Source organism: Channa argus, unplaced genomic scaffold (genome assembly GCF_033026475.1).
Source record: "Channa argus isolate prfri unplaced genomic scaffold, Channa argus male v1.0 Contig078, whole genome shotgun sequence".
NCBI classification, from domain to species: Eukaryota; Metazoa; Chordata; class Actinopteri; order Anabantiformes; family Channidae; genus Channa; species Channa argus.
In genome coordinates, this window is record NW_027125297.1 from 75008 (window position 1) to 90868 (window position 15861).

The window sequence follows — 15861 nt, forward strand, 5'->3', positions numbered from 1 at the left end:
GTGGGTCTCAGTTGGATTGTTGGTTAGATGATTAATTTTGTTTGGTAAAACGATTGTACAAGCAGCCAAGTCTGGCTGCAGTTGCAGCTGGGTTTTCTGAATTGCTTCTCTTTCGAAAACCTCAGCATCCATCATGGGGCTTGCAGCCTTTTGTTACTTATATACGCACAGTTTGAGAAACCTGATTGGAAACATGGTTACGTTTATAAACGACAACGAAATTGGCGTTCTCCGACTGGTATCTAGTCGGGTAAAGTCAGTTTCCATACCTCAGTTTGTGAAATCAGCTCCCCTGAGAATGCCGACTGTAATTTGGCTACTTTACTGTGTGTAATTGCCGGAAGTGACTTTCATTTTCAGCTGGACAAGAGATCAAGTTTTTCTGCCGTTTTACTGTGGGTCTCCTGAAACTGAACTCCTGAAAAGACCTTTTGATCCTCAATAAAGCAACATATTTCCAGGCGTGTTTGAGCAAAGTCCCACTCTGTTTCAGCAATCACTTTTAGATCAGCTGCAACTATTTAGCAGTTTGTTTTCTGCATCTTCCTCCAGACAGTAAGTCTTAGGCTTGGAATATATTGCTTTGAACTAACCGTTTGCATGCACATCATGGCCACCTCACTTGACGTGAGTTGATGTGGAGTGTCAGTTGTCAGAAATTACTGGCAGGAGTGCCCGAGGTGCATTCTTGTAAGAATGTTGCGGCAGCATCATCTCAGCAGCACATTGGTATCTGGTAGAGAAGGATTATGCAATAGTGTCGCCATGTCTTTTGCTTTGTGCAACAAAAGACAATCACGAGTTGCTAAAGTTTTCAAATACAAACATGTCTAAATCATGCAGAGGGAAGAAATGTCAGGAGTGGGATTTGAACCCACGCCTCCATTGGAGACCAGAAGTCCCTTTGGGGAAGGAGCCCTTGCTTAAGTCTGGCGCCTTAGACCGCTCGACCATCCTGACAGCCATTGGTGGGAATGACTCTTTAGGACAGTGGAACTAACTCATTAGTTTATTATTCTCTAATTCAATCAACATACTCAAGGTGTTCTTGAGAAAAGTCTCCATTTCTTGCAATATTCACCTTTGTCTCAGCTTGAAAGGACGTCAGTCGGGACTTTGCACAACTTATAACAGTGACATGAAGTGAGTGAAGCTCTTGTAAGTGAGTTTAGTGGGTCTCAGTTGGATTGTTGGTTAGATGATTAATTTTGTTTGGCAAAACGATTGTACAAGCAGCCATATCTAGCTGCAGTTTCAGCTGGGTTTTCTGAATTGCTTCTCTTTCGAAAACCTCAGCATCCATCGTGGGGCTTGCAGGCTTTTGTTACGTATATACGCACAGTTTGGGAAACCTCATTGGAAACCTGATTTCCAGGTGTGTTTGCGCAAAAGTCCCACTTTGTTTCAGCAATCACTTTTAGATCAACTGCAACTATTTAGCAGTTTGTTTTCTGCATCTTCCTCCAGACAGTAAGTCTTAGGCTTGGAATACATTGCTTTGAACTAACCGTTTGGGTGCACATCATGGCCACCTCACTTGACGTGAGTTAATGTGGAGCGTCAGTTGTGCGTGAAGTGAGTAAAGCTCTTGTAAGTGAGTTTAGTGGGTCTCAGTTGGAGTGTTGGTTAGATGATTAATTTTGTTTGGCAAAATGTTTGTACAAGCAGCCAAGTCTGGCTGCAGTTGCAGCTTGGTTTTCTGAATTGCTTCTCTTTCGAAAACCTCAGCATCCATCGTGGGGCTTGCAGCCTTTTGTTACGTATATACGGACAGTTTGAGAAACCTCATTGGAAACCTGATTTCCAGGTGTGTTTGCGCAAAGTCCCACTTTGTTTCAGCAATCACTTTTAGATCAACTGCAACTATTTAGCCGTTTGTTTTTAGCATCTTCTTCGGACAGTAAGTCTTACGCTTGGAATATATTGCTTTGAACTAACCGTTTGCATGCACATCATGGCCACCTCACTTGACGTGAGTTGATGTTGAGCGTCAGTTGTCAGAAATTACTTCCAGGAGTGCCCGAGGTGCATTCTCGTAAGAATGTTGCGGCAGCATCATCTCAGCAGCACATTGGTATCTGGTAGAGAAGGATTATGCAATAGTGTCGCCATGTCTTTTGCTTCGTGCAACAAAAGACAATCACGAGTTGCTAAAGTTGTCAAATACAAACATGTCTAAATCATGACCAACATGCAGAGGGAAGAAATGTCAGGAGTGGGATTTGAACCCACGCCTCCATTGGAGACCAGAAGTCCCTTTGGGGAAGACCGCTCGGCCATCCTGACAGCCATTGGTGGGAATTGACTCTTTAGGACAGTGGAACTAACTCATTAGTTTATTATTCTCTAATTCAATCAACATACTGAAGGTGTTCTTGAGAAAAGTCTCCATTTCTTGCAATATTCACCTTTGTCTCAGCTTCAAAGGACGTCAGTCGGGACTTTGCACAACTTATGACAGTCACATGAAGTGAGTGAAGCTCTTGTTAGTGAGTTTAGTTGGTCTCAGTTGGAGTGTTGGTTAGATGATTAATTTTGTTTGGCAAAACGTTTGTACAAGCAGCCATATCTGGCTGCAGTTGCAGCTGGGTTTTCTGAATTGCTTCTCTTTCAAAAACCTCAGCATCCATCGTGGGGCTTGCAGCCTTTTGTTACGTATATACGCACAGTGTGAGAAACCTCATTGGAAACCTGATTTCCAGGTGTGTTTGCGCCAAGTCCCACTTTGTTTCAGCAATCACTTTTAGATCAACTGCAACTGTTTAGCCGTTTGTTTTCAGCATCTTCCTCCAGACAGTAAGTCTTAGGCTTGGAATATATTGCTTTGAACTAACCGTTTGGGTGCACATCATGGCCACCTCATTTGACGTGAGTTAAAGTGGAGCATCAGTTGTGCGTGAAGTGAGTAAAGCTCTTGTAAGTGAGTTTAGTGGGTCTCAGTTGGATTGTTGGTTAGATGATTAATTTTGTTTGGCAAAACGATTGTACAAGCAGCCAAGTCTGCCTGCAGTTGCAGCTGGGTTTTCTGAATTGCTTCTCTTTCAAAAACCTCAGCATCCATCGTGGGGCTTGCAGCCTTTTGTTACGTATATACGCACAGTGTGAGAAACCTCATTGGAAACCTGATTTCCAGGTGTGTTTGCGCCAAGTCCCACTTTGTTTCAGCAATCACTTTTAGATCAACTGCAACTGTTTAGCCGTTTGTTTTCAGCATCTTCCTCCAGACAGTAAGTCTTAGGCTTGGAATATATTGCTTTGAACTAACCGTTTGGGTGCACATCATGGCCACCTCATTTGACGTGAGTTAAAGTGGAGCATCAGTTGTGCGTGAAGTGAGTAAAGCTCTTGTAAGTGAGTTTAGTGGGTCTCAGTTGGATTGTTGGTTAGATGATTAATTTTGTTTGGCAAAACTATTGTACAAGCAGCCAAGTCTGCCTGCAGTTGCAGCTGGGTTTTCTGAATTGCTTCTCTTTCGAAAACCTCAGCATCCATCATGGGGCTTGCAGCCTTTTCTTACTTATATACGCACAGTTTGAGAAACCGGATTGGAAACATGGTTAGGTTTATAAACGACAACGAAATTGGCGTTCTCCGACTGGTATCTAGTCGGGTAAAGTCAGTTTCCATACCTCAGTTTGTGAAATCAGCTCCCCTGAGAATGCCGACTGTAATTTGGCTACTTTACTGTGTGTAATTGCCAGAAGTGACTTTCATTTTCAGCTGGACAAGAGATCAAGTTTTTCTGCCGTTTTAGTGTGGGTCTCCTGAAACTGAACTCCTGAAAAGACCTTTTGATCCTCAATAAAGCAACATATTTCCAGGCGTGTTTTAGCAAAGTCCCACTCTGTTTCAGCAATCACTTTTAGATCAATTGCAACTATTTAGCCGTTTGTTTTCAGCATCTTCCTCGGACAGTAAGTATTACGCTTGGAATATATTGCTTTGAACTAACCGTTTGCATGCACATCATGGCCACCTCACTTGACGTGAGTTGATGTGGAGCGTCAGTTGTCAGAAATTACTGCCAGGAGTGCCCGAGGTGCGTTCTCGTAAGAATGTTGCGGCAGCATCATCTCAGCAGCACATTGGTATCTGGTAGAGAAGGATTATGCAATAGTGTCGCCATGTCTTTTGCTTCGTGCAACAAAAGACAATCACGAGTTGCTAAAGTTGTCAAATGTAAACATGTCTAAATCATGACCAACATGCAGAGGGAAGAAATGTTAGAAGTGGGATTTGAACCCACGCCTCCATTGGAGACCAGAAGTCCTTTTGGGGAAAGAGCCCTTTCTTAAGTCTGGCACCTTAGACCGCTCGGCCATCCTGACAGCCATTGGTGGGAATTGACTCTTTAGGACAGTGGAACTAACTCATTAGTTTATTAGTCTCTAATTCAATCAACATACTCAAGGTGTTCTTGAGAAAAGTCTCCATTTCTTGCAATATTCACCTTTGTCTCAGCTTCAAAGGACGTCAGTCGGGACTTTGCACAACTTATGACAGTGACATGAAGTGAGTGAAGCTCTTGTAAGTGAGCTTAGTGGGTCTCAGTTGGAGTGTTGGTTAGATGATTAATTTTGTTTGGCAAAACGTTTGTACAAGCAGCCAAGTCTGGCTGTAGTTGCAGCTGGGTTTTCTGAATTGCTTCTCTTTCGAAAACCTCAGCATCCATCGTGGGGCTTGCAGCCTTTTGTTACGTATATACGGACAGTTTGAGAAACCTCATTGGAAACCTGATTTCAATTCAATTCAATTCAATTCAACTTTATTTATATAGCGCCAATTTACAACAAAGTCATCTCAAGGCACTTTACAGAATAAAGTCCAGACTACACAAGTATGTAGAAGCAACCCAACAAATCCCCCTTGAGCAAGCCCTAGGCAACAGTGGAGAGGAAAAACTCCCTTTAATGGGAGAAACCTCCAGCAGAACCAGGCTCAGGGTGGGCGGCCATCTGCCTTGACCGGTTGGGGTGAGTGGAAAGTGGAGAAAGAAAAGAAAAGAGCAACGAAAAGCAACAACGAAAAGCAACAACAAAACAACAAAAAAGCAACAACAAAACAACAAAAAGCAACAACAAAAAGCAACAACAAAACAACAAGAAAAGCAACAACAAAACAACAAAAAAGCAACAACAAAGCATCGTGCAGGTTGTAGGATATAGAATTAATGGTATACAGTAGTGACAAGTAAATGTATAGAGAAAAGCTAGTTCAGGTTGAGTGAGCAGTTTAACTATAAGCTTTATCAAAAAGGAAGGTTTTAAGCCTAGTCTTAAAAGTAGAGAGGGTGTCTGCTCCCCGAATTTGGATTGGAAGCTGGTTCCACAGGAGAGGAGCTTGATAGCTAAAGGCTCTGCCTCCCATTCTACTTTTGCAAACTCTGGGAACCACAAGTAGGCCTGTATTTTGGGATCGAAGTGGTCTAATCGGGCGATACAGAACTATGAGATCTTTTAAATATGATGGAGCTTGACCATTAAGAGCTTTGTATGTAAGGAGGAGGGTTTTGAACTCTATTCTAGATTTTATGGGAAGCCAATGAAGAGAAGCTAGTGAAGGTGAAATATGATCTCTCTTTCCTAATCCAGTCAGCACTCTTGCTGCAGCATTTTGGATTAATTGAAGGCTTTTTAGAGAGTTATTAGGACACCCCAGAAGTAGGGAATTACAGTAGTCCAACCTAGAAGTAACAAATGCATGGACCAGTTTTTCGGCATCACTTTGAGACAGGATGCTTCTAATTTTAGCAATGTTCCGTAGGTGGAAGAAGGCTGTTCTAGAGATTTGTCTTATAAGTGACGTAAATGCCAAATCCTGGTCAAAAATAACTCCAAGGTTCCTCACCGCAGTACTGGAGGCCAAAGTTATGTCATCTAAAGTAACTATATTGTTAGACAGCATATTTCTCATGTTTTTAGGCCCAAAGAGGATGATTTCAGTTTTGTCTGAATTTAGAAGTAGGAAATTGTAGGACATCCAGGTCTTTATGTCTTTTAGACATGCTTCAAGTTTGACTAATTGGTTAGTATCTTCTGGTTTCACAGATAAATAGAGCTGGGTATCATCTGCATAGCAGTGGAAGTTTATGGAATGTTTCCTAATAATTTTGCCTAAAGGTGACATGTACAGATTAAAAAGTATTGGTCCTAACACAGAGCCCTGTGGAACTCCATAGCTAACTTTGGTGCATAAAGAAGAGTCATCATTAACATGAACAAGTTGGAATCTGTCTGACAGATAAGATTTAAACCAATGTAATGTGGTTCCTTTAATCCCAAATCTATGTTCTAGTCTCTGTAATAAAATGTTGTGGTCAATGGTGTCAAATGCGGCACTAAGGTCTAGTAAGACGAGTACGGACACAAGTCCATTATCTGAAGCGAGGAGAAGATCATTGGAGACTTTTACCAGTGCTGTTTCTGTACTGTGATGAACTCTAAATCCTGACTGAAAGTCTTCATACAAATTATTCCTGTAAAGGTGATCACATAATTGTTTTGCAACTACTTTTTCCAGGATTTTAGAAATAAACGGGAGATTTGATATTGGTCTATAGTTGGCTAAATCACCTGGATCAAGACAGGGTTTTTTAAGTAATGGTTTGATTACAGCAACTTTATAAGCCTTTGGTACATAGCCAGTTTCTAAAGATAAGTTAATCAAATCTAATATGAATGTGTCTATTAAAGGTAGAACATCTTTAAGCAATTTGGTTGGAACAGGGTCTAAAAGACATGTTGTTAGTTTTGAGGAGGCGATAGTTGAACTTAGCTCAGTGAGATCTATGGGTGAAAAACAGTCTAAGATGGATTGGGGCCTTATTGAGGATTCTAGAGCTGTTGTACATGAAGATCTATCTGTAATATTTGTAGGGAGGATCTGGTGAACCTTTTCCCTAATGGCTGCAATTTTATCAGTAAAGAAAGTCATAAAGTCATTGCTGCTCAAAGTTAAGGGTATACTAGGCTCAACAGAACTATGGCTCTTAGTCAGCCTGGCTACAGTGCTGAACAGAAACCGGGGGTTGTTCTTTTTTTCCTGTATTAGTGCGGAATAATATGCTGTTCTGGCATCACGGAGAGCTTTTTTGTACACTTTTAAACTGTTTTTCCAGGCTAACCGGGATTCTTCTAAATTAGTGGAACGCCACTTCCTCTCTAATTTTCGTGACGCCTGCTTTAAGCTGTGCATTTGTGAATTGTACCAGGGAGGTCGCCTCCTCTGATTCACTGCCTTCTTTTTCAGAGGGGCAACTGTATCTAGTATCATACGCAATGAGGCTGCAGAATCGTCAACTAAGTAATCAATTTGTACAGGAGTAAGATGGCTACTCACCATAGTATTGACACATGGTGGTGAAAAAGATGAAGAAATAATTTCTTTAAATGTATTCACAGCATTTTCAGATAAACATCTGCTGTAGTGGAATTTTTTCCTAACTGCTGTATAGTCCGTTATTGTAAATTCAAATGTTATTAGAAAATGGTCAGACAAAAGAGAGTTATGAGGAAATACTATTAAATTATCAGTTTCAATGCCATATGTAAGTACAAGGTCTAATGTGTGACTAAAACAGTGAGTGGGTTTATTTACATTTTGGGAAAAACCAATTGAATCTAGTAATGAATTAAACGCAGTGCTCAGGCAGTTACTGTCAGCATCTACATGGATGTTAAAGTCACCCACTATAATGACTTTATCTGTACTAAGCACTAAATCAGATAGAAAATCAGAAAATTCAATCAAAAACTCTGAATAAGGGACTGGAGGACGGTACACGATAACAAATAATAGTGGTTTTTGAGTTTACCAGTTTGGGTGTGAAAGGCTAAGAGTAAGGCTTTCAAATGAGTTATAACTATGTTTAGGTCTAGGGTTTATTGATAAGCTAGAATGGAAGATTGCTGCAACTCCTCCACCTCTGCCTGTGCTTCTAGGAACATAATAATTAATATGACTTGGGGGTGTTGACTCATTTAAACTGACATATTCTTCCTGCTGCAACCAAGTTTCAGTGAGACAAAATAAATCGAATTGATGATCACTTATTAAGTCATTTACTAACAGAGATTTAGAAGAGAGAGATCTGATATTTAATAATCCACATTTAATAGTTTTGGGGTTTTGTTCTGTAAGAGGAGTAGTCTTAACTTTTATTAGGTTATTATGATTAACTCCTCTTGTTGATTTGAATTCAGATCCCTGGATTCCCAGTCCAGAGTGCTTACCTATACACCAGGGAATCTCCAGATGCTGCCAAATGAAGAATGTGTGCACTGGAAATGTGAACAGTGTTACACAGACAACAGTTTTAACAGTCTGTGGTTTTACTGAGCAGTCCTGAACACTCAGATGCTTGACTGGGGTTTCAAGGCTTATTGCATTTCACAGGGAGATATTTCAACTACTAGACCTTATGACTCTGTTTGGTGTGAAACACAAAAATAGGGAAGCACTTGAAAACGAGGGGTAGGGTTATAAATTAGGAATTTGGGATTGTGTCTGGGATCGCACTTCATGCCCAAAATGTGTTTTTAGCATTATCTGAATGAGATCCGCAAGGATATTTACTTAAGAGTGTGTCTATCGTAAACCATTGTGCAACCTTTGCCTCATCTCTCTCCCTGTAATAGTTCTTTAAACACTTGCCATGAGTGTTGATTGCACAAAGTACTCTATGTCTCTGGAACAAGATGAGCTCGTTGACAATGCCACTGTGTGTCTCCCAGTTGGTGGAGTAACTGAGTCACTCATTGGGGCAAAAAAACCTACAACTAGCCAGCGGTAGGTTCCACCGAGATTTGAACTCCGATCACTGGATTCAAAGTCCAGAGTGCTCACCATTACACCATGGAACCATTTCACATTGTTAGGCCACTTTTGTTGAACAGTTTCTTCCAGACGATTTGATTCATTTCATTATTGCGTGCATATTGACAACTTGGAGATTGGGTGATCATGTAGCAAACTATAAAATTGTCAATACAAGGAAGTTTGGGTACATCTAAGCACTGTGTCACTCTTATCTCTGTGTGTGATGTTCATTGCATCTATTCAGATGAACTGTAATTTGTATAACATCAAAGTCTATGAATTCGTCCAGGTAAGCAGCATTGGAGAATAGGTTGTTCCCCACCTTTGAATAATGTGGGAGAATGTGTTTTCCAAGTGTCAGTTGTTGTCCCTAAAATCCAACATTCGTCAGAAGTGGGATTCGAACCCACGCCTCCAGGAGAGACTGCTACCTGAACGCAGCTCCTTAGACCGCTCGGCCATCCTGACAACAGAAGGTGGGGTTGTTTGGTACTCCAAAGAAATCCGAAAAGACAGCGTTTAGATTATGCATAATTATTGTGAATCAAATGTGCAAACTCGTCATCAGGCTATCTCTTTATCAGTTCATTGCTACCCTGGCCATCAGTGATTGATGCGTGAAGTATGGGATGTCTCAGGCAAAAAAGAGCTTGTTGATTAAGCCACTACACATCTATCAGCTGGTATTGGTGTTCTTCTGCCCTTTGCTGGGAAGACATCAATTCATGGAGCTTTAACATATGCATTCATTTTTTCAGCAAACTCCAGAAAAAGAGTTCTTAGAGTAACCAGTATCCAATTATTGCATTACATTAATTGAACCACGTCATTTGGTAGAGTACTAGAGTCATTGAATGGAGCACAACAGAAAGAACTGTTGCCAAAGTTGCCTGCATTTATTGCACATTAAATCCTGAGACCAGCAACACAGCTCAAAGGACGAGCTGGTTTTATTCGTCCTACACTATAACAGGTCCCACCGTAATTTGAACTCAGATCGCTGGATTCACAGTCCAGAGTGCTTACCTATACACCAGGGAATCTCCAGATGCTGCCAAATGAAGAATATGCGCACTGGAAATGTGAACAGTGTTACACAGACAACAGTTGTAACAGTCTGTGGTTTTACTGAGCAGTCCTGAACACTCTGATGCTTGACAGGGGTTTCAAGGCTTATTGCATTTCACAGGGAGATATTTCAACTACTAGCCCTTATGACTCTGTTTGGGGTGAAACACAAAAACAGGGAAGCACTTGAAAACGAGGGGTAGGGTTATAAATTAGGAATTTGGGATTGTGTCTGGGATCGCACTTCATGCCCAAAATGTGTTTTTAGCATTATCTGAATGAGAATCGCAAGGATATTTACTTAAGAGTGTGTCTATCGTAAACCATTGTGCAACCTTTGCCTCATCTCTCTCCCTGTATTAGTTCTTTAAACACTTGCCATGAGTGTTGATTGCACAAAGTACTCTATGTCTCTGGAACAAGATGAGCTCGTTGACAATGCCACTGTGTGTCTCCCAGTTGGTGGAGTAACTGAGTCTCTCATTGGGGCAAAAAAACCTACAACTAGCCAGCGGTAGGTTCCACCGAGATTTGACCTCAGATCACTGGCTTCAAAGTCCAGAGTGCACACCATTACACCATGGAACCGTTTCACTTTGTTAGGCTTCTTTTGTTGAACAGTTTCTTCCAGACGATTTGATTCATTTCATTATTGTGTGCACATTGACAACTTGGAGATTGGGTGATCATGTAGCAAACTATAAAATTGTCAATACAAGGAAGTTTGGGTAGATCTAAGCACTGTGTCACTCTTATCTCTGTGTGTGATGTTCATTGCATCTATCCAGATGAACTGTAACTTGTATAACATCAAAGTCTATGAATTCATCCAGGTAAGCAGCATTGGAGAATAGGTGGCTCCCCACCTTTGACTAAAGTGGGAGAATGTGTTTTGCAAGTGTCAGCTGTTGTCCCTAAAATCCAATGTTTGTCAGAAGTGGGATTCAAACCCACGCCTCCAGGAGAGACTGCAACCTGAACGCAGCGCCTTAGACCGCTCGGCCTTCCTGACAACAGAAGGGGGGGTTGTTTGGTACTCCAAAGAAATCCGAAAAGACAGCGTTTAGATTATGCGTAATTATTGTGAATCAAATGTGCAAACTCGTCATCAGCCTATCTCTTTATCAGTTCATTGCTACCCTGGCCATCAGTGATTGATGCGTGAAGTATGGGATGTCTCAGGGAAAAAAGAGCTTGTTGATTAAGCCACTACACATCTGTCAGCTGGTATTGGTGTTCTTCTGCCCTTTGCTGGGAAGACATCAATTCATAGAGCTTTAACATATGCATTCATTTTTTCAGCAAACTCCAGAAAAAGAGTTCTTAGAGTAACCAGTATCCAATTATTGCATTACATTAATTGAACCACGTCATTTGGTAGAGTACTAGAGTCATTGAATGGAGCACAACAGAAAGAACTGTTGCCAAAGTTGCCTGCATTTATTGCACATTAAATCCTGAGACCAGCAACACAGCTCAAAGGACGAGCTGGTTTTATTCGTTCTACACTATAACAGGTCCCACCGTGGTTTGAACTCAGATCGCTGGATTCACAGTCCGGAGTGCTTACCTATACACCAGGGAATCTCCAGATGCTGCCAAATGAAGAATGTGTGCACTGGAAATGTGAACATTGTTACACAGACAACAGTTTTAACAGTCTGTGGTTTTACTGAACAGTCCTGAACACTCAGATGCTTGACAGGGGTTTCAAGGCTTATTGCATTTCACAGGGAGATATTTACACTACTAGACCTTATGACTCTGTTTGGGGTGAAACACAAAAATAGGGAAGCACTTGAAAACGAGGGGTAGGGTTATAAATTAGGAATTTGGGATTGTGTCTGGGATCGCACTTCATGCCCAAAATGTGTTTTTAGCATTATCTGAATGAGAATCGCAAGGATATTTACTTAAGAGTGTGTCTATCGTAAACCATTGTGCAACCTTTGCCTCATCTCTCTCCCTGTAGTAGTTCTTTAAACACTTGCCATGAGTGTTGATTGCACAAAGTACTCTATGTCTCTGGAACAAGATGAGCTCGTTGACAATGCCACTGTGTGTCTCCCAGTTGGTGGAGTAACTGAGTCACTCACTGGGGCAAAAAAACCTACAACTAGCCAGCGGTAGGTTCCACCGAGATTTGAACTCGGATCACTGGATTCAAAGTCCAGAGTGCTCACCATTACACCATGGAACCATTTCACACTGTTAGGCTACTTTTGTTGAACAGTTTCTTCCAGACGATTTGATTCATTTCATTATTGTGTGCATATTGACAACTTGGAGATTGGGTGATCATGTAGCAAACTATAAAATTGTCAATACAAGGAAGATTGGGTACATCTAAGCACTGTGTCACTCTTATCTCTGTGTGTGATGTTCATTGCATCTATCCAGATGAACTGTAACTTGTATAACATCAAAGTCTATGAATTCATCCAGGTAAGCAGCATTGGAGAATAGGTGGTTCCCCACCTTTGACTAATGTGGGAGAATGTGTTTTCCAAGTGTCAGCTGTTGTCCCTAAAATCCAACATTTGTCAGAAGTGGGATTCGAACCCACGCCTCCAGGAGAGACTGCGACCTGAACGCAGCGCCTTAGACCGCTCGGCCATCCTGACAACGGAAGTGGGGGTTGTTTGGTACTCCAAAGAAATCCGAAAAGACAGCGTTTAGATTATGCGTAATTATTGTGAATCAAATGTGCAAACTCGTCATCAGCCTATCTCTTTATCAGTTCATTGCTACCCTGGCCATCAGTGATTGATGCGTGAAGTATGGGATGTCTCAGGCAAAAAAGAGCTTGTTGATTAAGCCACTACACATCTATCAGCTGGTATTGGTGTTCTTTTGCCCTTTGCTGGGAAGACATCAATTTATGGAGCTTTAACATATGCATTCATTTTTTCAGCAAACTCCAGAAAAAGAGTTCTTAGAGTAACCAGTATCCAATTATTGCATTACATTAATTGAACCACGTCATTTGGTAGAGTACTAGAGTCATTGAATGGAGCACAACAGAAAGAACTGTTGCCAAAGTTGCCTGCATTTATTGCACATTAAATCCTGAGACCAGCAACACAGCTCAAAGGACGAGCTGGTTTTATTCGTCCTACACTATAACAGGTCCCACCGTAATTTGAACTCAGATCGCTGGATTCACAGTCCAGAGTGCTTACCTATACACCAGGGAATCTCCAGATGCTGCCAAATGAAGAATGTGTGCACTGGAAATGTGAACATTGTTACACAGACAACAGTTTTAACAGTCTGTGGTTTTACTGAACAGTCCTGAACACTCAGATGCTTGACAGGGGTTTCAAGGCTTATTGCATTTCACATGGAGATATTTACACTACTAGACCTTATGACTCTGTTTGGGGTGAAACACAAAAATAGGGAAGCACTTGAAAACGAGGGGTAGGGTTATAAATTAGGAATTTGGGATTGTGTCTGGGATCGCACTTCATGCCCAAAATGTGTTTTTAGCATTATCTGAATGAGAATCGCAAGGATATTTACTTAAGAGTGTGTCTATCGTAAACCATTGTGCAACCTTTGCCTCATCTCTCTCCCTGTATTAGTTCTTTAAACACTTGCCATGAGCGTTGATTGCACAAAGTACTCTATGTCTTTGGAACAAGATGAGCTCGTTGACAATGCCACTGTGTGTCTCCCAGTTGGTGGAGTAACTGAGTCACTCATTGGGGCAAAAAAACCTACAACTAGCCAGCGGTACGTTCCTCCGAGATTTGAACTCAGATCACTGGCTTCAAAGTCCAGAGTGCTCACCATTACACCATGGAACCATTTCACTTTGTTAGGCTTCTTTTGTTGAACAGTTTCTTCCAGACGATTTGATTAATTTCATTATTGACAACTTGGAGATTGGGTGATCATGTAGCAAACTATAAAATTGCCAATACAAGGAAGTTTGGGTACATCTAAGCACTGTGTCACTCTTATCTCTGTGTGTGATGTTCATTGCATCTATCCAGATGAACTGTAACTTGTATAACATCAAAGTCTATGAATTCATCCAGGTAAGCAGCATTGGAGAATAGGTGGTTCCCCACCTTTGACTAATGTGGGAGAATGTGTTTTCCAAGTGTCAGCTGTTGTCCCTAAAATCCAACATTTGTCAGAAGTGGGATTCGAACCCACGCCTCCAGGAGAGACTGCGACCTGAACGCAGCGCCTTAGACCGCTCGTGACAACAGAAGGTGGGGTTGTTTGGTACTCCAAAGAAATCCGAAAAGACAGCGTTTAGATTATGCGTAATTATTGTGAATCAAATGTGCAAACTCGTCATCAGCCTATCTCTTTATCAGTTCATTGCTTCCCTGGCCATCAGTGATTGATGCGTGAAGTATGGGATGTCTCAGGGAAAAAAGAGCTTGTTGATTAAGCCACTACACATCTGTCAGCTGGTATTGGTGTTCTTCTGCCCTTTGCTGGGAAGACATCAATTCATGGAGCTTTAACATATGCATTCATTTTTTCAGCAAACTCCAGAAAAAGAGTTCTTAGAGTAACCAGTATCCAATTATTGCATTACATTAATTGAACCACGTCATTTGGTAGAGTACTAGAGTCATTGAATGGAGCACAACAGAAAGAACTGTTGCCAAAGTTGCCTGCATTTATTGCACATTAAATCCTGAGACCAGCAACACAGCTCAAAGGACGAGCTGGTTTTATTCGTCCTACACTATAACAGGTCCCACCGTAATTTGAACTCAGATCGCTGGATTCACAGTCCAGAGTGCTTACATATACACCAGGGAATCTCCAGATGCTGCCAAATGAAGAATGTGTGCACTGGAAATGTGAACATTGTTACACAGACAACAGTTTTAACAGTCTGTGGTTTTACTGAACAGTCCTGAACACTCAGATGCTTGACAGGGGTTTCAAGGCTTATTGCATTTCACATGGAGATATTTACACTACTAGACCTTATGACTCTGTTTGGGGTGAAACACAAAAATAGAGAAGCACTTGAAAACGAGGGGTAGGGTTATAAATTAGGAATTTGGGATTGTGTCTGGGATCGCACTTCATGCCCAAAATGTGTTTTTAGCATTATCTGAATGAGAATCGCAAGGATATTTACTTAAGAGTGTGTCTATCGTAAACCATTGTGCAACCTTTGCCTCATCTCTCTCCCTGTATTAGTTCTTTAAACACTTGCCATGAGCGTTGATTGCACAAAGTACTCTATGTCTTTGGAACAAGATGAGCTCGTTGACAATGCCACTGCTTGTCTCCCAGTTGGTGGAGTAACTGAGTCACTCATTGGGGCAAAAAAACCTACAACTAGCCAGCGGTACGTTCCTCCGAGATTTGAACTCAGATCACTGGCTTCAAACTCCAGAGTGCTCACCATTACACCATGGAACCATTTCACTTTGTTAGGCTTCTTTTGTTGAACAGTTTCTTCCAGACGATTTGATTAATTTCATTATTGACAACTTGGAGATTGGGTGATCATGTAGCAAACTATAAAATTGTCAATACAAGGAAGTTTGGGTAGATCTAAGCACTGTGTCACTCTTATCTCTGTGTGTGATGTTCATTGCATCTATCCAGATGAACTGTAACTTGTATAACATCAAAGTCTATGAATTCATCCAGGTAAGCAGCATTGGAGAATAGGTGGCTCCCCACCTTTGACTAAAGTGGGAGAATGTGTTTTGCAAGTGTCAGCTGTTGTCCCTAAAATCCAACGTTTGTCAGAAGTGGGATTCAAACCCACGCCTCCAGGAGAGACTGCAACCTGAACGCAGCGCCTTAGACCGCTCGGCCTTCCTGACAACAGAAGGGGGGGGTTTTTTGGTACTCCAAAGAAATCCGAAAAGACAGCGTTTAGATTATGCGTAATTATTGTGAATCAAATGTGCAAACTCGTCATCAGCCTATCTCTTTATCAGTTCATTGCTACCCTGGCCATCAGTGATTGATGCGTGAAGT

General features: G+C 41.4%; 5 non-coding genes across 5 annotated transcripts; all 5 read right to left on the minus strand.

Annotated features, from left to right (window-relative positions):
- Window positions 1-853: 853 nt before the first annotated feature.
- trnal-uaa (transfer RNA leucine (anticodon UAA)) lies at window positions 854-960 on the minus strand. Its single transcript has 2 exons — window positions 923-960; window positions 854-898 (listed from the first exon to the last, which is right to left on the minus strand). It is a non-coding gene; the product is annotated as a tRNA-Leu (tRNA).
- A 3261-nt stretch (window positions 961-4221) lies between these two features.
- Window positions 4222-4328, minus strand: trnal-uaa (transfer RNA leucine (anticodon UAA)). The gene is made up of 2 exons: window positions 4291-4328; window positions 4222-4266 (listed from the first exon to the last, which is right to left on the minus strand). It is a non-coding gene; the product is annotated as a tRNA-Leu (tRNA).
- Window positions 4329-8789: 4461 nt separating this feature from the next.
- trnaq-uug (transfer RNA glutamine (anticodon UUG)) lies at window positions 8790-8861 on the minus strand. The gene has a single exon. It is a non-coding gene; the product is annotated as a tRNA-Gln (tRNA).
- Window positions 8862-12013: 3152 nt separating this feature from the next.
- Window positions 12014-12085, minus strand: trnaq-uug (transfer RNA glutamine (anticodon UUG)). Its single transcript has one exon. It is a non-coding gene; the product is annotated as a tRNA-Gln (tRNA).
- Window positions 12086-12426: 341 nt separating this feature from the next.
- trnal-cag (transfer RNA leucine (anticodon CAG)) lies at window positions 12427-12509 on the minus strand. Its single transcript has one exon. It is a non-coding gene; the product is annotated as a tRNA-Leu (tRNA).
- Between the last annotated feature and the right edge of the window lie 3352 nt (window positions 12510-15861).